This window comes from Suncus etruscus, chromosome 1, assembly GCF_024139225.1.
Source record: "Suncus etruscus isolate mSunEtr1 chromosome 1, mSunEtr1.pri.cur, whole genome shotgun sequence".
In the NCBI taxonomy this organism is placed as follows: domain Eukaryota; kingdom Metazoa; phylum Chordata; class Mammalia; order Eulipotyphla; family Soricidae; genus Suncus; species Suncus etruscus.
Genome location: NC_064848.1, coordinates 88,066,530 through 88,089,214, shown reverse-complemented (window position 1 = coordinate 88,089,214; position 22,685 = coordinate 88,066,530). Strand labels below are relative to the sequence as shown.

Here is a 22,685-nt window from a genome sequence, read left to right as displayed (position 1 = left end):
GAAATAAAGAAGGTATCATGTTAAAGGAAATAAGTCAAAGAAAAAAGGTCAAAATTATATTATCTCACTCAGATGTGGCTTATAAAAATACAAAGGAAATAAAAAGCAAGCATTTAAAATAAACCCTAAGACTGTCAACAGAAATAAAGTCACCAAATGCAGGAAGGTAAGGGGGAGGATAGGGAAGGAAGATAGGGAACCAATAGATAGAAGATGGAATATTGACATTTTGGTGGCAGATATGGAACCGTAGCATTGTATTCCTAAAACACATATATTGATACCATTGTAAACAATGTTACCAGCATAAAAAGGATAATATAGATAATTAACAATTATATCACTAATGTCAACTTAATCATTCTTTTACTTACATATAAACTTTTACCCACTTCTTTTCTAAATTAAAGTTTTCTAAAATAAATATTTTCTGAAAAACTAAAATCTTTCTTAGATAAGTAAAACAAATAAAATATATAACTGGTGTCACTTTGTCAAATATGAATAAAAGCATATAGGTACAGTAAGAATAATTTATCAATAATAAGCTCTTAATTTTTATAATTTTATGTCTATAAAAACACTTAATTCTTGGAAAATACAAATGTTCTTCTTAAAAAATACAAACTTAAAAATGAAGAGATCAGGGCAACAATTAATTTGGCTTAGGAAATTGCAGACCTTACATACATAAGACCTGGATTCAATCCCCAGTACTGAAAAAAGGGAGGTATGTTAATTCAATCCTGACTGCTAATTTTCTCTTGAAAAGGAGAGACAGAAAATGCAAAGAGGGAGAAAGATATAATGTAGTATTTCCTCTTGAGCAGTGGAATAAATTTTGCACTTTTACCCATTACTTAAATCTGAATTTACTATAAAATAAAAAGTGAGAAAGTAAAAAAAAAAAAAAACATTAAGACTCTTATGAGAAGACAAATCTGCATCCAGGAAGCTAACTGAAGAGCCCAAAAGCACAACCAGCTGTACTCTTAAAAAAGTAGACAAATTTGAAAAAGAATAAAGATTATAAGCTATATTCCATTTTTATATGAACTGAATATTTTCTTTTGCATTGGAAGCAATACAAATGCAAATTATTTATGACTAATGAGCATAAATGCAAATTATTTCTCTATAAAATAAAAGACTTTAAAAGTTACTCAACTAGATATCCAACTATGTCCTACTACTTTACAATAACAGCTACATAAGTCTTTCAACTTCACAGAGATAAATTGGCGAAATATAGAGAAAATAATAGTTCTATTTCTGCATCACCTTATCCTAGTCTATTTGTTAAACTTTTGGAACACTGACTAGTATAAAACTAATACTTTCAAGGTATATATTTCAAGGGCTAGAAATGAGCTGAGGAATCAGTATGCTTACATCATAAAACCATTTTTAATTTCAACCTCAAAATCTTCTCCATATTTAATTTTAAAGTAATTTTGAAGAATTTTAAATTAAAATAGTCACAGAAACAACAGAAACAACAACAAACTCTTCCAAGTCCTCAATAAATGCTACCACATATACAAAAGGGAGAGAATGGGCAGCACTGAAGTCATCTACCTTGCTAAGTAAATGAATGGCCTTCCTACCGCCAGACTCAGGCCACTCAGCTTATTATCTGAAATATTACTCTTCTTTGAAAAAAAGAGGCTCATTTTGTGAATCTGTTTATTCAAATTTAAGGAGTTACAGTTTTAAAATTATTATTTAATAACTAATATAGTGATTCCCCTCTCAGTGATTCCAGCCTCTTATTATCCTGAGGAAAATTATGCCAGAAACATCTCTGAACCCAATTACCTAGGCTTTTCCTTATCCAAATTTCTTGTGCTATTCTTACAAATCAAGTGTCTCTTCTTTAAAGCAATTTATTGTACACATGTATAAATGTTCCAATATTCCTTAACATATGGTGTCTAGAATGAAACATTTTCTAAAGAGCAAAAAACTGGATTTATCTGGGAACCCTCAGAAATTTTGACTTGGAAACTGTATCTACTAAGTACAAGAAAGAGGCAATTTTAGCATTGCTAGGTTCTTTAACATACCGTTCACTGATATAAATCAACAAAAGTATTCTGCAGTTTTCTTAAACTAGACGACTATATTTTGTATTGTTCAATGTAGGCAAATATATTTGTCCGTCCTAGGCTAGCACGCACAATGCAGACGCCTCATGGCCTGCACCACTTCTCTGGCTTCATTGTTCAGTTCTGTTTAAAGAAAACAAGAAAGAGGGGCCTGGAGAGATAGCACAGCAGTAGGGCATTTGCTTTGCACACAGCTGATCCAGGACAGATGGTGGTTTGAATCCCAGCATTCCATATGGTCCCCCGAGCCTTCGAGGAGTGATTTCTGAGCACAGAGCCAGGAGTAACCCCTGAGCACCAGCCAGGTGTGACCCCAAAACCAAAAAAAAAAAAGATAAAAAAAAAAGAAACAGCACCCTTATTTCTTATTATAATAAAAAAAGTTAACAAATTAAACCCACAGGATGCTTCTATAAAAAGAAAGCCATACTCACTCTGAAAAGAGAGAAACCTGCCAAGAATTTTCAGATGCTTTACTTGTAAAAATATCTAAAATTCAACCTTGTAAAGGTATGTTCTATTGTAAATTTAAAAATCAAAAGTATATGTGGTGTGATGTATTTATATATAATATTAATATGTAGGTGATTATCATTTTTAATTTCACAATATATTTAGCAAGAAACTTTACTTATGCTTATACAAAAAATCTGTAATTTTTATTTTTATTTTTATTTTTTTTGGTGGGGAGATATCCAGCAGTGTTCAGAGCTTATTCTTTCTTGGCTCTGTACTCAGTATCACTCTTGACAGAGTCTGAAGGATGGACTTCGGTAGTGCCAGGATTAAACCTGGGTCTGCTACATGCAAGACAAATGCTTACCTTCTGCACTGTCTCTTCTGCCCTAAGTAAACATTTTTAGATTATAGTTAACTTAAAGCAACTCAAACAAAGTTAGAAATGTAAGATTTAATGTGGTAAATGTCCTTTACAAGCTACATTTCTATAAGGCAATCTCCAATTCTTAATTTTTTATCAATTTTTCACATACAATACTGATTAGTGCAAGAGCATATACAACTAATATAATCAATACAAGTATAAAGCTCCCTTATAGATCCTATTTGCCTGCCATTTTGAAAACAGTAAATCTGATAACTCTAAGAATTTTTATTAATCTAAACATATACATTACTTCTACTAATAAAATATATTTAAAATATTAAATTTTAAATGCTCAAATTTTGATAAAATTCTTGCTCACTGAAATAGTTAAAATTATTTTTGGTTTGAGGAGTCATATTCAATGATGTCCAGTGCTTACACCTAGTTCAAGCCTCAAGAATCACTGCTGGTGGATCCTGGAGGACCCTGCACGGTGCTCAAACCCAAGTCAACAAAAGTGGACAGTGGGAAAATGGAAAGGGACTTAGTATATTTATCAATAGTGGTCAATCATAATAATGACTGGTGGAAACCAGACGATTTCTAGTGAATAAAATATGGCATATGATGCTAATTTATAATGCTTATATCTAAAATCTATATGCTTTAAACCAATGTTACTTCAATAATTTGGGGAGGTTATGAAACCACATCCTATAATGCTTAAGATTTATCCCAACTCTGTTCAGGGATCACTCCTGGCAGTGCATAGGGAACTATATATGTTGCCAAGTATCAAACCAGGATCAGCCTTACCAATGTACTATCTCTCTAGCCCCTACTTCAATTAAAAATTTAAGTAAAAAGATTAATGAAATAAACTATGTGCTTAACAGATAGATAAAGCAAAAGAGATGAGAAAAATAACATTGTTCCTGGATCAAATAACTACAGAAAATATTCTCATGTGCTGCTCACAATGCTCTGTCAATGCTGAGTGGCTAAGACACAGAATACAATTTAAATTTTATACAACTGGGCTCTTCAACAAATTAACTATGAATAGGATTCAGAGACAGTAACCAAAACGATAGCACAAAATTAAAAGAACAACTTCCCTTTCATTTAAAAGCTGAACTAATATCAAATTTGCAAGGATGAGATAGTTTAAAAATTAGATTGCATTTAAAAAAAGGCATGAAATTTAATGTTTGCAGTCTTTGATATTAACATTCTTAGAAATATTAACAGTTTGTACCCTTTGAACAGTTAATATAATACCCAAAATGCCAAATACATTTTTTATAAACTCATTAAGCACAGATGGTTCTTGTTAGGATACATCATTCAATACATGATTGATTTAATACAAAAGTCCTCAATTTTTCTCAAAAACAAATTATTCAGAACCCACCTGTTAAAACCTAATAAGCCATTTACCATATTTTGCAATGATCACTACTTTCTTGAAAACTTGCTTTGGTCTCAACTCTTCTCTATGTATCTGGGCTAACTGGCCTACGGTGTGGGAACTATATACTATGTATTTTAATTTGTCCTCTTTACATTAGGTACCAGGAGTTTTTTTTTCCATACTTCCCAACATAAGAATATACATTTATTTCAATTGAGTCTCAGTTATTCTGAGTTTCAAACAGCTTGGTTAACAATTCTAAGATATATTTATTTAAATGCCAGGAGTCTACCATTTGACAGGGTTGCACATCTTCTCAATGTTTTCAGGAACCTAAAGGAGCATTTTTAAGACTCCAAGTCTTACACCTAATCTCTATATTCCAGCATGGGCCATCAGGTTCAGCCCTGAAGGTATAAAAAGTGCTAGTTATAAAGGACATCAATGAATTTCCTAATACGTGCATTATAGTGGCACTAGAGAACCATATGTTTTTATGAAGAAGAGTTACAACGTACATGAAAGCACTTAGAGAACACAAAATATATTTCCCAAAAAGTTAGCAGCATGTTGATTTTTGAGAAAAAAAGACAAATCTGTTCTTTGTTCATCTCTAACCATGTAAATAAGAGTAGCCATTAGGTTCTCAGCCCCCTGCACCATTCTTCCCCTTCCAATCCCGAAATACTAGACCCAGTGTCTCCATGGTTAGCCTCCTTGCCATGGCCCACAGGGAAGCAACTTTTGATGACACCATCAAAGAATATGTCATCAACAAAGAGTACAAAATATGAAAGGAAAGCACCATTTTTTCTGCAATGACTTACGATTTGGGTCAAGACCCATGACCAAGTCTAACTGAACAGTGGTTTTCAGATCTGAACAGACTGGAAGAGAAAGATTTCAGCATTCATCAATTTGTCCTAGAGACACACACATCAAATGAACAAAACTACCTTGTGACAGCTAGCGTGCAGCTCCCTAATTATGACACCCAGTTTGATCCTTTACACTATGACAATAAGAAAGGATACTGGAGGTTTTGGCTCATTTAGTGGAAAAAAATGAAATAGAAATCAAGATAACCCTGAAAGAGACTAAACGGGGCACTTTAGATAACTCAGATGCCTTGCATCATTGCAACAAAATCCCTATCCAGTTATGCTCCTGTTTTGACAACACAAGCATCCTATGAAAACAGATCCTATTGATGAGTGTAACCTAGACTTGCATATCAGGGCAAGGAAGGATAGGATAAGGATAAGGATAGGATAAGTATAGGATAAGGGAAGGAAGGATAAGGACTTTCTTGGAATTCAAATCTCAGTAGGCATTTAGTGCCCCAGGTGACCATATGACCATACTATCTGCCTGTGGGACATCAGTGCTATTCCAAAGGAAGAAAAGGATGTGGACGCAAAGATCATATTTACAGATCACACATCAGTAGTAAATATTTCTTGGCATCTGTTTTATGAGTCTTTGTTTCTTTGATTCAGTTGCTGCTGATCAAAAATTTATGATTTGGTATACTCGTTCAAACAATACTTCCAAACCAAACTACTAAGTTGATTCTTCCATTCTTGCCACAGGATCAGCTGACAAGACTGTAGCTTTGTGGTATCTAAGAAACTTGAAATTTAGTTTCATGCCTTTGAATCATTTAAGGATGAAATAATCCAGGCCCAGTGGTCACCTCACTCTGAATTTACAACTCACACTGAAATATTCCAGTTCAGTGGTTACCTCACACTGAATCACTCTGTGATTTTAGACTCTATTTCTCCTCTCAACCCAAGATTAATTTAACACTCACTGGTTTAGAGATACAGACATTCTTTTGCTCTCTCTTTTTAGGTACCATCAACCATGCTTTTAGCTCAAACAGAGGGTATTTTCTAAATATTAACAGGGGGAATTGATTCATCAAAGCCACGGACATTTAAAAAACTAAAAGGAAACTCATGAATCCCAAGTTTCCAGTAATGAAAGAACAAACAGAATAGAAGCAGAATTAATATCCCATTTCTAGCCAATGGTTTTTTAAAAGGAGAGGTAATCTTGGGCGCCACTTCTCCCAGCTAGAAAACAATGAAGCATGAAGTAGAAATGTTGACTTTATCCCTGAATAAATGCCTTGTCATTCTGAAAATTCAACATCACAAATAATTATGAATAAGAAATAGTGCCTTTAGGCATTTAGTTTTATAATTGTAAATTAGTCTGTCCTAACTAAAATCAGATCCCAAGGTAGGTTGATTCTCTCATCCACTGTATCTTAGGTGGTACTCTGGTTTACTTCTGACTCTACAGTAAAGGGTTCATTCCTAGAGGTTTCGAAGGAGCCTATGTGGTGGAGGGATTCAAACCTTGTTAGTCCAAGGCAAGCACCATAGCTGTTGTAGAAATTGATTGTTGTTTTCACATACTGTTAATAATTAGTTATACGCATGGATAGTGTGAAAATATAAACACCAAAGACTTCATATTCTATATAAGTATTTCTCAGATATTTTGCCTTTAGAGCATATCTGAATATTTAATATTTATTTTGATTCACATGTCAGGAAAGGAAGGTGTTACTAGCATCTAATGAGAAGCAACAAATAAGCTAAATATCTTAGAATTCCTAAGACAACTTTCTTACCAAAGAATTATTTGGTTCAAGTATCATGTATATCACTTGAGAAACCCAAAGTAATTAGAGTAACTGTCAAAAACTCATACTCTGGGGCCAGAGCAATAGGACATTAGGAAAGGTGTTTGCCTTGAACATATCCAGCCTGGGTTTGATCTCTGGCATCCAATATGGTCCCCAAGGTGGCCAGTAGTAATTTCTGAGTGCAGAGCCAGGAGTAACCCCTGAGCATTGCAAGTGTGTCCCTTCAAAATAAACCCCAGACTACAGCAAATCAAAGTAGCTATTCAAAACAAACAAAAAAAAAACACATACAGAGCCAGGGGTAGCCCCTGAGCACTGTGGTATGTAATGCAAAACAAACAAAAATTGCTCCAATATAATTAAAGGACAAATTGCATGCTTTGACCATGGCTCAATATGCATATACTGAATTAAACTTTAAACCTGTTTCTGGGACCTTGTAGGAGGGTGGTGGTACATTGGTGATGGCTGTGATGTTGGAATTATGTGCATGAGAACTTATTAACAATATTGTAAACCACAGAATCTCAATAGAAAACATTTAACTATCAAAGAATGAGAGAAAGGAACATTTGTAAGATAACTGATTTACCGGAGTAGCAAATAAACCTCTGAAAACACACATTAAGTTTAAAAGGGGGGTTCTGACAAACTATTCTATAAAACTAAAACATAATAAAAATTTTTACTAGAAAACAGAGTGATATTATAGAATAAGAAGTCAGTTTATTATAGTAAAATATATTTAGACTTTTTTGAATTTGACTTGATTGATTTGCCATTAGTTTACAATGGTATAAAATCTCAGGGGTATTTTTAAGCACCAGATATTTATAGACTATGTTTTTAAAGGCTTTCTTTTCAAATATCAACTTTTTAAAATAATGTATAAAAATTCAAAATATCTGAAACATATTTTAATCCTTACATAACTAACAAAGTAGAGCAAGCAGTTCAGATATCTCAATAGGAATCTTGACAATAATAAGTAAGTCTACTGCAAGACTATGAAAGCATCAAAAGCTTAATAACAATATCCCTCTGTAATAATGATACCAAGTCATATAAAATTATGATCACCAAGATGCCCAAAATAAGTTTATAGTAAGTGATATAATTGCACATATTTTAAAATCAATCCCTTTTTGTTTTGTTTTTGTTTTTGGACCATTCCTGGTAATGCTCAGACTTACTCCTGGCTATGGCTCAGAAATCGCTCTTGGCTTGGGGGGACTATATGGGATGCTAGGGATCGAACCAAAGTCTGCCCTATCGCTCTGGTCCCTTAAAATCTATCTTTAGGTGAAAGTAGTTAATGCCATTATCATGTCATGTCATATCATTGTAAAAAATAATTTTTTCTAGTAGTGTGTTTATCAAGGAAAAAATTTACAAATATTGACAGCACTTAATTAGAATGCTATAAAAAATCAGGGTATATTTATAAGCCAAATGCCTAAAAACTATATGCTAACTTTTTTGAAGTATGATGTCTATAATCAGATGTTAATGTACATCATATTTTACAATATATAAAATCCCTAGATTAGGGGCCAAAGTGATAGCACAGCAGACAGGGCACTTCCCTTGCAAAATGCCTTGCACCTGATCAGGGTTTGATCCCTGGTATCCCAGAAAGTCCTGCAAGCCTGCCAGGAGTGATTTCTGAGCAGAGTCAAGAGTAACAACTGAGTGACACTGGGTGGGACCAAAAATCTTTAAAAAAAAAATATATCCAAATTATCTGAACTTTAAAATTTTGAAAATAAAGTTCCATTTAAAATCACTAGTTGAGTTTGTGATTTAAAACCTTCCAGTGGCAAGAGTAGGGCATTTGCCTTGCACACAGCCGACCTGGGACAGACCCAGGTTGGATTCCCAGCATACCATATGGTTCCCCAAGCCTGCCAGAAGCGATTTCTGAGAGATGAACCAGGAGTAACCCCTGAGCGCCTCCAGGTGTGGTCCAAAACAAAACAAAAAAACAAGAAAACCTTACAATAGATGTGGGAATGTAACTCAGCTCTAGAGAACTTGCCTTTTCTGTATGAAGCCCTGAATTCAATCCCCAGTTCTAGAAATAAAAACAAAGCCATTCTGCAGAAAAAAATATAAATATTAAATGTTGGGAAATGTTAATAGAACAGTATATGTCGATTGAAATCCTTTTAACAATCTTAATGTCCATGATTTCACACATTGGAACATTTCAGGTTATTTTTCGAGGGCGGTACTTAGGTCTTACTTTTGGCTTTGTGCTCAATGATCATCTGCAGATACTAGGATATCATACATGATACTGAAAAATAAATTGAGATTTTTCCAAAACAAGTGCCACACATTTCACACATTGGAACATTTCAGGTTATTTTTCGAGGGCGGTACTTAGGTCTTACTTTTGGCTTTGTGCTCAATGATCATCTGCAGATACTAGGATATCATACATGATACTGAAAAATAAATTGAGATTTTTCCAAAACAAGTGCCACAGCACCTATACTCTCTTTCTGGCCCCTTAATATCTTATTTAAATTAGTATAAAAGTTTATTATGAAAAAAAGCTAGATAATATGTGTCATTCATTTTTAAATAATATTATTCAAAAAAAAAGAATAAAAATTATTCAAAAATATTCAGCCCTTTTATGTTTCCCAAATAAACTATAAATTACTAACAAATTGAGTCCTGTGGCAAAAACTATAAATTAATGATATTACAAAATTACAGAGTGAAATAATAAGTGCAAAGAATGGAAGTGGCAGCTGGAGAGACAGTAAGGAAGTGAAGAACTATCTTGCAGGTGGCTTTGGAAGATACAATCAAAGTTCAAATCCCCAGCACCACACATGGTTCCCTGAGAATAATCAAGGGCATTTCTGAGCATAGGAATAGGCTCTAAGCACCAGCACATGTGGCACAAGCCCCTGCCAACTTCCAATCAATTAATGATTTAATGACTCCTTCAAAATTATAAATACTCAATTTTCACAGATATAGCAGAGAGCAAAAGAGACAAAATGCTTACATGTGGAGTTCAGTCTATTAGTTTTAAACCCACCAAGCAAAACACAGATTCTATGGATGGGAGGGGAAAAAACACAGATTCTAGGATAAGTTACTAATATAAATTTTATTTTTTTTAAGTTTCAATAAAAAATTATCCCCATCACCTCCGTTTCACTTAATCAAAACTTCCCTAAGAGGTAACACTGTATGCCTTGCATACAGCAGACCTAGGTTCAATCCCTGGCACCCTATATTGTCCCCACAAGCTCAGCCAGGAGTAATCCCTGAATTTAAAGCCAGGAGAAAGCCTTAGGCACCACCAAGTACCCCTGAGAACAATTACACCAAATATCATTATTTTCCAAAAGGAAACACATATCAGATATTCAAAAAGTCTTCCATAAGAAGGAAGCATCACTTCTAATCAATATGGCACTGTACAGTAGCAAATATTGAATAAAGTTGGTATTTAACCAACACCTATATGGCTTCAGTATCTAATTAGATAGCAGATATACTATTGCACCCCCTATACGTTGTCTGCCATTTCAGGCCCTGTTTCTATCATGTACTTTGCAGAGGGTCAGCATAGCAGTTCAGTAACAGAATCTGAGCTGTCAGAACAGCAGTCAAAGAAGGATGTGGGATGTCAGATTCTAAAGCAAAACAACAGGATGTGTTAGCTGGTCGACCATTAAACCACAGAAATACATGTTCATTATTTCCATATTAGGCAACTTAACTAATTATCCATTGTGTAGCGGAATCTGTCTTTGAGTGCTGAGCCCTTTCCTCCCCCTTGCTCACTTCCTCTTCTTACCCTATATAAACTATGAGGTTGTTTTAATAAAGTTGTAACTGCTTTGACAGAACCCCCATAGTGTCTTAGTGTTTCTTGGCACTGTAGCGAAATTCTCTCTTCCCCTCAACCCTTCCAAGACTCTCACCTGTGAAGGTAGTTTGCCAAAGAGGCTTTGCCCCCCTGAGTTTGAGTGCTGGATGGCCAGCTTGGTCTACTTCCGGGACCCTAGGAAGACCCCAACAACATACTATGAACTATGGTGGAAAGCAGAAAGAAAAGGTTAATTTACCATATAATGTCCAGAATTACTAGTCACAATACAGATTTCTTTAGTCTTTAAACTGTTCTACAAGCATAATAAATGTGTTCATAAATTAACTTAGGGAAATACAATAAAATTTATCAAAATGAATAGCATAAACAAGATATCTCTTTAAGGTTTTTAAATGCTTCATCCGAAATCTAAGAATTTTAAACACTTCACAGATTTTAGAGACACGTGTGCCACAACTGTGTCATCTCTCTTACTCCCTCATTTGATAAGCTTTTGCCACCTCTGCCCCTATGCTGTTTAAAATATATTGCTTTATAAAATTATCTAGTGTCTGGCTACCACACCTTAGCCAGGAAACAAAAAGGAATGACTTAAACTTTTTGTTTGAAATGACACACACAGATGAGTTCTGTTCATATATTTTTCGGATAGATTATCTGATATCTTGGAAGATAGTTTTTTTCTGAGAAAATGCTAATTTAAAAGGAAAGGAGATACTCTCTATTTTTCACACAATATAAGCAGAATTAGAGAAACAAAAATCTATCAAGCTTTACACTCTTGGCAAAAAATGCCATCACATTGTCACATTTTGTTCAATATGACCAAGGACCCTCGTGTATGGAATCTAAATTCAAATCTTCACCTATTACCTTTTCTGGATCCCTTTAAATAAGTATAAATAAATAACTAATGCTATCGGTCGTCACTCCTTCCCCTCCTTTTTCCTCTATGACTTCACGTAAAGATTTTGAAAAGTTTGACTGAATGTTACCAAAACTATTCTCACTGCACCTCATAAATACTAATGGAATTCAATTAATTGTTCTCCAACTCACTTATCAGTAAATAAAAATTTCTCAGGACTAAAAACCACACTAATAATTTTAAGTAGCTCCCCATATGTCTACAAAAATAATCAAGAGTCAAAAATGAACAACATTGATTTAAAAAAATAGGAATTAATTGGTCTAAATTTGAGACTAGGAATTGTCTTCCCTACCTTAATCTATTTCTATAAAAATGTTTTTCTTTTGTTTTGGTTTGGTTTTTTGGTTTTTGGCCACACCTGGGGTTTTCTTCATTGAAATCCCCAATTAGACTTTTTTTTTTTGTATTAAACCCTAGAACCTTATACCTATTTCAAGTGTTAAAAAGTGAACCTTCTCCCACCATCTCATCATGTGTATAGTGATTCCAGTCCCCTACCGTATTTTCTGGCGGATAAGATGACTTTTGAAACAAAAAAAGTCAACAGAAAATCGGGGTCATCTTATATGCCAAGTATATCCCGAAAAATGTTTCAATATGCCGCAAAACGAAAATTGTCTGAATATTGCCACAAAACAAATTTTCCAACTCGATCCTGCACCAATCACTGCAAGGCTGCTCGGACCGCCTCTCTTAACTCAGCCAATCCAAGCAGGCTTTTCACGCATGCAAATTAGACAATGTTCTGGACTGGAATCTATACTGTAAAAAGCCCGCTCAGTTTGGCCAGAGTCAGAGAGGAAGTCTATGACAGTATAACCTTTGAACCTTTGCTTGTTGTGATTGGCTCATTGTGGTACATACAGCTGCAGCACAGGAACGTTCTGTCTGATACAGCAAATATAGGCCTAAACCTATGTTTTAAGTGCAAAATTAGGGGTCGTCTTATACACCCAGTCGTCTTTTATGCCGGAAAATATGGTATCAAACTTTTCATTTTTTTCTTCCCTAACAAGGCATGGAGAAACTTGTAGACTTTTCATAATTACCTCAATACTATATAAGTGTTTAAGGAGGTCCTTTTTTTAATATCAAAATTTCTGTAGCAATATTCAGGTCTTTAAAATACCACATTTGCTTCTTTTGGGGGGTATTGGGGCCACATACAGCAGCATCAGGGGTTACTCCTTCCTCTGTGTTCAGAAATCACTCCTAAGAGGATCAAAGAACCATATGGGATTCCAGGGATCGAACCCAGGCAAACCCTACCCACTGTACTATCACTCTGGCTCCAACATTTGCAATTTTTAATTCACTAGTTTGGGATAGTTTGGAGCCTCACCTTAGCCATCAGAGTTTAGGAAGTTTCACTATGAAAAGAAATTTTTACTTTCAAAAAAGTATTTTGAAGGCTGTATCACCCCCTATGTTTAAATGATAAATATCATTCATAAATAAAGCCATTGTAAAAATCAGTTGATTGAGTGCCTACTATAAATTTCTCTGTTGAAAAGGACAGCTCTTTGTGGTTAACAAATTCTAAAGTAGCACAAATAATTTTCAATGATTAATTCAAACATATCTAAATTAATGCCACTAAGTCAAATAAAACTTAAGTTTTCTTTAAAGTTTTATCTTTAAATATTCTGCAGTATATAAAAATTTAGTCTTTGGGAGGGATTTTTATATACTTACTTTTAAAAAGAATTTTACTATGTCTTTTCTTCCCTTTTTAAAAAATATTTTATGTCAGATATTTATAATAGTGTTAACATTTACTGCTTTAAAGTACACAGTTACCACACTTCACCACCACCAAAATGCTCAAGACCCACCACTGTCCATACATTATTTCTATTTCACATTTCTTAGTACCATAATTTACTTCATTTCTTTGTTTCTGGTATGTATAGGCCTCACTAAATAAATCATGATCTTTATGCTGATAAAAATGAATCACTAATCAAGTTGGAGAAGAATACAGAAATGATTGATATTATAAATAAATAATTTTAACAAGTTAAATTAATGCATTTCAACTCAATTTAAATTTTGCAAAAAACTTCTTAAGGAATTATTATTATTGCATTCACTTCATAAAAGAGTCATTTTGAAGAAGTCACATGAAAATTACATCTGCTATGAATTCTCCTGAATCGTTTCTTTTTAATGCATATACAAAACACAAATTTTCTTAATAATTATACAGATATAATATCTTTGACTTTGAACTATTTTGCTTTTATGCACAAATGTATGTCTATGTCTGATAATTTTTCAGCATGAAGGAGATACACATTGAAAAGCTTCCATCACTCAATCTCAGAAATAAGACAGTTCATTTTTAAGAGTTCTAATGATAGCTACATAAAGTTTCAAAGTCTACATAATGTAAGCTAAGTCCTTGTTTATATCAGTCTTCTTAACTTCACATGTAAGTACACTTCTAAATCTAAACAATATAGATCTCCTGGGATACACCAATTCCAAACTAGCCTCCCATCAGTCAAAATTTGTCTAGGTAAAACATCAAGTTTTCATAGTGGCAATAATAGATCTTAAAACAATTGTATTCTCAACATGTGCTTATATTAACTTACATACTGATAATCTTTGACAAGAAAATTAAAATATATGATAAAATAGATCTATATAAATAACAAATAAGCATTTAAATTATATTACATCCTAAGATTATAATTGAAATTATATTATGTACTAAGAGCATGCTATTTCTCTACCAGTCATTTGTTTTTATTCAAACCTGCAAGTTAATTACAATAATTATACAGTAAAAACTAATTAAAGTAAACAGATTGTTACAATTTTTGGAATATTCGGAAACAGTTTAAAGAACTCTGCCCTGGAATCCTAACCTTACAAATTAACTGTATAACTTTAAAATGGGTAACAAAAACTTGCCTGCCTACCCTACAAAGAAGTTGAGGGAGAAAACATTAAAAACTTCCCTAAATAAGTTTTTAAGTCTGTAAGTACGGGAAAATACACAGACAAAAAAATAAAATGTTCTATTAAAAAAGTGTTTTTGTGGATTTTTTAAATAAATTTTTATTGTGACCAAAATGCATTACAATTCTTTCACAGAATTATTTACGGTACATAGTGACAATAAATGAGGGGAATTCCCACCACCAGTGTTGTTCTCCCTTCACCCCTTTTTCCAGCATGTATCCCATATCTCCCTCCTATACCCCCAGAATACTAGTGTAACTGGTCTCCACTTTACAGCTTGTTGTAGATTGGGTATCGATTCTGTTGTCATTGACTTTGGGTTTGGTGTTCAAGTCTGATCATTTTTTATTTTCACCGCATGTTCATATGACTGGTCCTGGTATCATCCTTTTCCCCCTTCAATTTATGAGGCTGAATGATTCAAGTTATGTGATTCTGTTGGAGATAAAAAGGATAAGAAAAAGAGAAGAAAAAAATTGGTAGCAGCTACCAAAAAAAAGAAAAAAAGGAAAAGAAATGCACCCAGCCCCCCCCCAAAATCACCAAATAATAACCACAAGAGTAAAAAAGAAAAAAAAGTGGAAGAAAAAAAAGAAGGAAAATAATATCAAAAACAAGCAAAAGAACAAAACAAGAAAAAGAAGGAGTACTGGAGTGGTAGGGTTTGGTATTCCCCCCACTTTTTATTTCCATAGGCACAGTAAGTATTGGGGAAGAAAGGGAATTCCCGTGGCCTAAGAGATTCAGGGTTTCTCCACCCTTGAAGCATACTGTCATGGGATAACCACTGGCTCCATACATACTCATTACCACATCCCAAGGGCTTTTTGTGGTGCCAGGAAGGACCACATTTAGTGGTATTTAGGGCTTACTCCTGGCTCTCCATTCAGAAATCATTTCTGATGGGCACAAGGGACCATATGAGATGCAGAGTATCAAAGCCAAGTTGCCTGACTGCTGTACTTTATCACTTTTTTAAAAATATCAAGTCTCTAATACATATTAGGAATAAAGTTGTTACCACTATGAATACTAGACAGTATTTACATGTCCAAATATTTAAATGAGATTATTACAGTAACAGTGTTTATGTTATAAATAGTTGGCATAAAACATTTTCTCAGTGCTAAGATGGTTTATAAAAAGATATTTATTGTCTCATTCCATAGACACTCCTGAACACTTATCATGCACAAAGCTAAGTGCTAAGGACACATGAATAAGTAATGAGAATTGTTTCCTGCACTACTCAAAAATGATCTCTAGCAACACTGTATTATTAGCCTTACTTTTTTGAAATTTTAAACTGTAACATCACTGACTTTACCAAAGATTGATAAAAAATATTTTTTCTTTAAAACAATGCAACTCAAATAGCCATATCAGCAACTATTTCTTTTGAAATTTTACTTGATTTATTGGATTATACAATATTAATGGAGCCCCTAGTCACTATAGATTTGTCTCAAAGGAAAACTTAACTTCAGGTTTAACTAAATTAATTTTATTTATTTTTCAAAAACAAGAAAAAATAGTATAGCAGTAATCTCATTCTTCAATGTTAAAGTCAAGATACAACCAGTAGACAAACTGAACTAATCCAACATCCATACACTTTATATACCCAATCATATATTTATGAAGACTGTTCTACTTTTTTACTATTCACAATAAACATAGTGTAACTTTTCAGGATGAAATAATTAAAGTGTCTGCTTCTAGACTCATTGCAGAAGACTCCAGGTGCACAGAAAGCAAATTTCTGCCAAGACATACAGTGCAAGCTGTTGAATCTGTTTCCGTTAAAATAAAAACTTCTCCAACAAGTCAAGGTCACAAGCAGTGATGTACTGTTTAGAGTTCAAAGTACAGCATTCTTTGGAACAAAGTCCAAGTCGTTTCCAAGCTATTAAATAACAAAAGCTCAAGTTATTGAAGAAAAGAGAGAAATCAAACAATGTATGTGTCCACTTTCACATGCAAAAAGAGAATAAACCCACATATTCAACTACTAATAAAATAAATTACTCTAGACTGTTTAAATAACTAAAAGTTACATAAAAACTATGTGGAGTCAAAGCACTACTCAAAAAACTTAATGGCAAATGGAGTCCTCTAAGATAATTATGCTGAAACAGCTCAAAATAGAAGGGCTTTTTTTCAATCAAGCTAATTTAAGGTGACTAAGACAAAGTTATTTCACATGCTAGAAAAGTCAATACGCACAAGATAATTTGAGATTCATTACTTTACAAGGAACCATTTGACCCTTCTAGAAATTTGTTTCTTCAGATGTAAACTGAGAGGGGTAAATAGTTCACTGGTCTTCAAATTTTACTTTCAGCAATACCAGATAGCTTCAGGTTTTCATGGAAACTAAGCCCGCGCCAAACCTCACTTAAATGAAAACAGATAATGTTTTAACTATTTTATACATTGGATTATTACATAGAGCTACATCTGGGAGAAAAAAGTGGAGAGCAGAATCTGCTTCTAAACAGAATTATTCAGGAAACAACAAAAATAACCAGATCAAATTTATTCAAAATCATGGTTGTGATACATGTGCCCTTTAAAATAAGACACTTTTTGCTCCTACCATAATGTAATTAGCAAAACTCATCATTTTTCTCTCACTGTAAGCAATGATAAAACTGATTGAAAAAAACCCACACAACTTTTATCAGACATTAAAACAATAGGCAGCCTGGATTTTGTGATACATGAGTCAAGAGAAAGAGAGGAGTATGTTTGTTTGTTTGTTTTGACATAAAATTGGTTACAGAAGGGAACATCTTGAAACAAGTAAATTTAAAAACGACTTGGGCTAAAAGTTTACCTAAAATTGAGATAACCATTTTTTCAGAGGCTAATTCTATTTATTTAGATTGTTTCCCTGATAAAAATCAAAGAAAGCACCATAAATATGATTATCAGTCTTACAAAGAAATATGTAATGTGAAATATGGAAATCAAATTTTAAAGTACTAACAGGTAAATGCTGGAAAAATCTGACTAAATAGGTAGTTATGCAATATTAAAGATGGAGATGAATAGCCTGGAGGTAGGGCATTTGCCTTACGTCCTGAAGGACGGTGGTTCGAATCCCGGCATCCCATATGGTCCCCCATGCCTGCCAGGGGTGATTTCTGAGCACAGAGTCAGGAGTAACTCCTGAGCCCTGCCGGGGGTGACCCAAAAAACAAAAACAAACAAACAAACAAAAAAAGATGGAGATGAATACATCACATCATCCAAGTGGGTGAAGGTAGAGGGACAAGATCAGAAAAAACTACATGGATTTAATTTTCACCTTTATACTTAAAAAGTCCTTCCACTCAATATTTTTGATTTATAATATCTTAAAAATTTTAAAGCAGCTTTTAGATTTACCTAAAATTAAAAGTAAGGTAGAGATTTTCTATGCAAATCAATATTATACACCAAAAAGTACAGGTTTATTTTTTTTATTAAGAATGAGCATATGGGCCCAGAGAGATAGCACAGCCGTGTTTGCCTTGCAAGCAGCCGATCCAGGACCTAAGCTGGTTGGTTCGAATTCAGGTATCCTATATGGTCCCCCGTGCCTGCCAGGACCTATTTCTGAGCAGACAGCCAGGAGTAACCCCTGAGCACCGCCGAGTGTGGCCCAAAAAAACAAAAACAAAAACAAAACAAAACAAAAAGAATAAACATATGTTTATACATAATATCTGGAAAATTGCTTGGTCACATACATCTATCAATTAAATTAACATAGGCAATATCCCCAAAATCCTATGTTCTGCCTGTTCATTTTTCCATGGTCACCTTCATTTTAAAATTTTTTTTGGGGGGGGTAGCATTTTACTATACTCACGGCTTACTTCTGGCTCTGTGCTTATTGATCCACTCCCAGCAGTGCTCAGATTACAATAAGCCATGCTGGGTATTGAACCAGAGTGACTGACTAAAAGGGTGTTAGTCATGTGCAAGACAAGCCTGTAAGCTTGAACACTATGTTCCCTCTCTGCACGCCCCCCTCCATTTTTCCAGGAGTTTAAAAAGCTTCTCATTTTGCTTTTCTTCTGTCTTCAACAAAGATCTTTTTAAAAAGTTGTAAAAATCATTACCTATGAAATCTAAATTTAAAATTCTGCTTTTATATTCAATAGAAATTACTTATCCTTGCTTTCCAATCTAATCATATCTGCTAGAAACCGTTTTATTTCTCCAACTCACTACTAATTGTTTAAGTACATATAGATACCCTATGGAAATACAAAGTGGAAAAAGTTTATGAAAATTCTGAGTTAGCCTTTTTACTTTTCAAGCAACTTTTTTTAAAAAAATAAGTTGAACAGTTCTCTTCCCAAAGAGTAAAATGATAAATATAGAGTAAACACAAAAATTTAAAAAGATATAAAAGTTCTATCATTAAATTATAAGCAGCCTTTAATTTTCTTGATTCTTTTTTGTTGTTCTTCTTCTTTTGTTTTGGGGAGCACACCCGTTTAACACTCAGGGTTTACTCATGACTATGTGCTCAGAAATTGCCCCTGTCTTGGGGTGACCATATGGGACCCAAGGGGATTGAACCGAAGTCTGACCTAGGCTAGCCTTGCTAGGCAGATGCCTTACCTCTAGCGCTACCTCTCAGATTCTTTACATTTTTTTTCATCTGAGCTATTTTCTTTTGAAAATAGAAGGAATGCTTATATAGAAATATAGATGATGGAAATAAAAAGCCTTGTCCTAAATACAAGACCTTACCCCTGAAGTTTTCTGGCATAAGACCAACTCTAGGCTTCAGGCATATTAGGTTGTCCAACCCAAGTCATTGTCTATAGTGCCAATACACTTTTATTTTTCACACAGTCACTGTTGTTGGTGCCAGGTTTCTGTAGCCAAGGATCTTGGAATATGTCCATATCCTATATAAGAGTCAGGATGATGTGGAACACCCTTTAGTTTCACTCACAATTAGAGGGTGATGCAGAGAGCTCAGTCTTTAAAGGAGGTTGTTATTGTTGTTAAGTTCTCTGGGTGTTAAAGGGAAGTCTCTGTTGAATAGATTTATGCCAGAGCTGTGGTAGAATTCTCCCTGGTAGAGGATTGCATTCAGGTGATGTAGTACACAACCATGGTTGTTTTGTAGATGGTATACCTGGTTCAGGGGTAAATGGACAATGCCCATTATTTCAAGACATGAACCAGGTCTTTATGACAATGTTCAGGGTGTAAGGTCCTACTGCATTACAAGATTTGTGTGTTCCCATCTTTATAAGATAAGAAACGTGTTTGTTTCTTTCCATGTCCCCTATATTTTGCTGGGCCTATGCAAACAATTTCCACACCAACACAATCTTTGCTGTGCTCCTTTGACTCATTCTTAATAAATCATTGTATTATGATCAATTGTGTCAACAACACTACAGCTTTTAATGTTAAGGGAATTGCATATATTTTTTTGGCTTTGGATTGCTTTGTGTAAGAAATATTATAATGTACTACAATCTGGGGGCTCGAGGGACAAAGTAAATGTACATGTTAAAATAAATAAAATAAAATAAAAGAAATACAGATGATAAATTGCTATGGTCTTTAGCAAGTGTCCATTCACACTAGTGAGAATCTGAAGCAACATCAAATATTACTGTATTATCTATTTTTCAGATTCAAGAAACAAATACACTAAAGGGTATATTTTCTCACCTTTAAGCCAGTTATTTAGAATAGAGAATGTGTACGTGAAAGAAAAATATTTTATAAATATAAAATCATAAATCTAAAAATACTAAATTATGTAATGGTATAAGGAAAAATGGTTTAAAAAAACTATTTCATGAAAATGGAAAACTCAGTATGTTTTCACATAGCTCAGGCCATTACAATAATTCCATATATATATGTATATATATATATATATATATATCAATTTTTGTTTGCTACATAGAACTACATTCAGGAAATATACCTAATATGTTATGGTCTATTATAATAAAATATCTAAAAATCATAAGAATATATCTAAAAAATAGAATCTAACATCTGAAACCAAAAACTTAAATTTCCAGGAATCTAAAATATATAAATAACAAACACATGTAATTAAGTAACATATATATGAATATATATAATTGTATATAAACATATAAATGAGATGACAAAAACTGAATAAGAAAACATTTTCTACTAGTCTCTTTCACAGATCCATATGATTTAAAACATGTATTTGTTTACTTTTTTCTTCCACTACACCGAAGTCCCTCACAGCTAGCTTGAGATGGCCTATGATATTAACCTTAGAATAGTACGGAGCCTTACAAACAAATGCCACTCAATAAAGGTTTACTGCATAAGTGATATTCACCAGTATTTATTAAATTCCATAATGATGAAGAACACTTTACCATGATCAGTGGGCTCTCAATGACTAGTCAACAAATTTTTTCTGTTCTCATTTGAAAGAAAAATAAAAATTTTAATATGCAATATCATAGTAAGACATCCCATTGTTGTGCACCTTTTAAATAGCAGATCCTGAAATCAGTTTAGTTATAAAACCAACTTAGTACCAAATTACAAAATAAGTTTAGTTCTTAAAACAAAAAAGTTAATTGTGATAGAAAGAATTAGAACTACTACATAATGTGATAGTGATTCGCCATATGTAGTCATTGATTAGTATATAACTATTATACATTAAATATACTAAGGCAGTGGGCCAGAGTACAGATTATATTTTTACTATGATCTATAAATTGTATCAAATATTTTTTTTTTGGTTTTTGGGGTCACACCCGCAGTGCTCAGGGTTACTCCTGCTCTACGCTCAGGAAATCGCCCCTGCAGGCACAGTGGACCAAGATGGGATGGCCGGGATTCGAACCACCATCCGTCTGCATAAAAGACAAACTCACTACCTCTATGCTATCTCTCGCAGCCCTGTATCAAATATATTTTGATAAAGTAATCTAGACAAACCAATGGCTATTTACAAGTATTAATTTTCAGATCTAATATTTTAATTTCCATAGGTAACTATATAAAGTACTTCCAATAATAAAATAGTGATAACTTTGTACTGAAAACTATCAACTAGAATAAGCATCTGTCCTTTTCCTCTTAAATATATCCCTGTAATTGTATAATAAATAATTATAACTCTATAACATCACACTAAAATTTGACTTCGATTTTGTTAAATAACTGGTCAAGACAGAGAAGATAGTGGCATAATCATCATTCAAAACAAAAAAATGAGTAATAAATCTTACTCTTACACATAAGCTGTCCAGAATTTGATACTTCCTCTATAGAAAATTAAGAAGTAAAAACCAATACACAGTTGAATGGTCAAAGATATTCTGTGGGGTGACTTTGATAATAACAGTTATATTAAGTATAAATCAACTAAAAACAGCTACCTAAAAATTATTTTAAATTCACTATAGTCTAGAAGTAACGTAAAATTATTATCAATCTTTCACACCCTTTTGCTGAACATCATTTAATTAGTGTTGATTATTTTTACAAAAATATAATAATAGCAAACTCAAATCACACATTCCATTAAGAAATCTCCAACAAAAATTACACGAAACAATAATTTATGGTTATAGCATCTTACAAACACCTGATGAATATACCTAATACATGCCTGGTCAGTAATAAACTTTAATTAATGTAATTTATGATTAAAAAACAAAAATATGGGGGCTGGAGTAGTGGTGCAGAGCAGTAAGGCAATCTGCCTTGCCAGTTGCTAGCAATTCGATCCCCCAGCGTCCCATATGGTCCCCGAAGCCAGGAGCAATTTCCTGAGTGCAAACCAGGAGTAACCCCCTGAGCATCACTGGGGTATGGCTCTTGAATTGCCATATTATTGTAAGTCAATAATAAACCAATGAGGGCCAAAGCAGTAGCG

At 33.6% G+C, this 22,685-nt stretch overlaps 1 protein-coding gene and 1 pseudogene across 1 annotated transcript in view; one reads left to right on the top strand and one right to left on the bottom strand.

Moving 5' to 3' along the window:
• The window catches only part of PPP1R9A (protein phosphatase 1 regulatory subunit 9A), a 316,932-nt gene that overhangs the window by 228,570 nt on the left and 65,677 nt on the right, over positions 1–22,685 (bottom strand).
• LOC126012722 (histone-binding protein RBBP4-like) lies at positions 5,071–6,157 on the top strand (annotated as a pseudogene).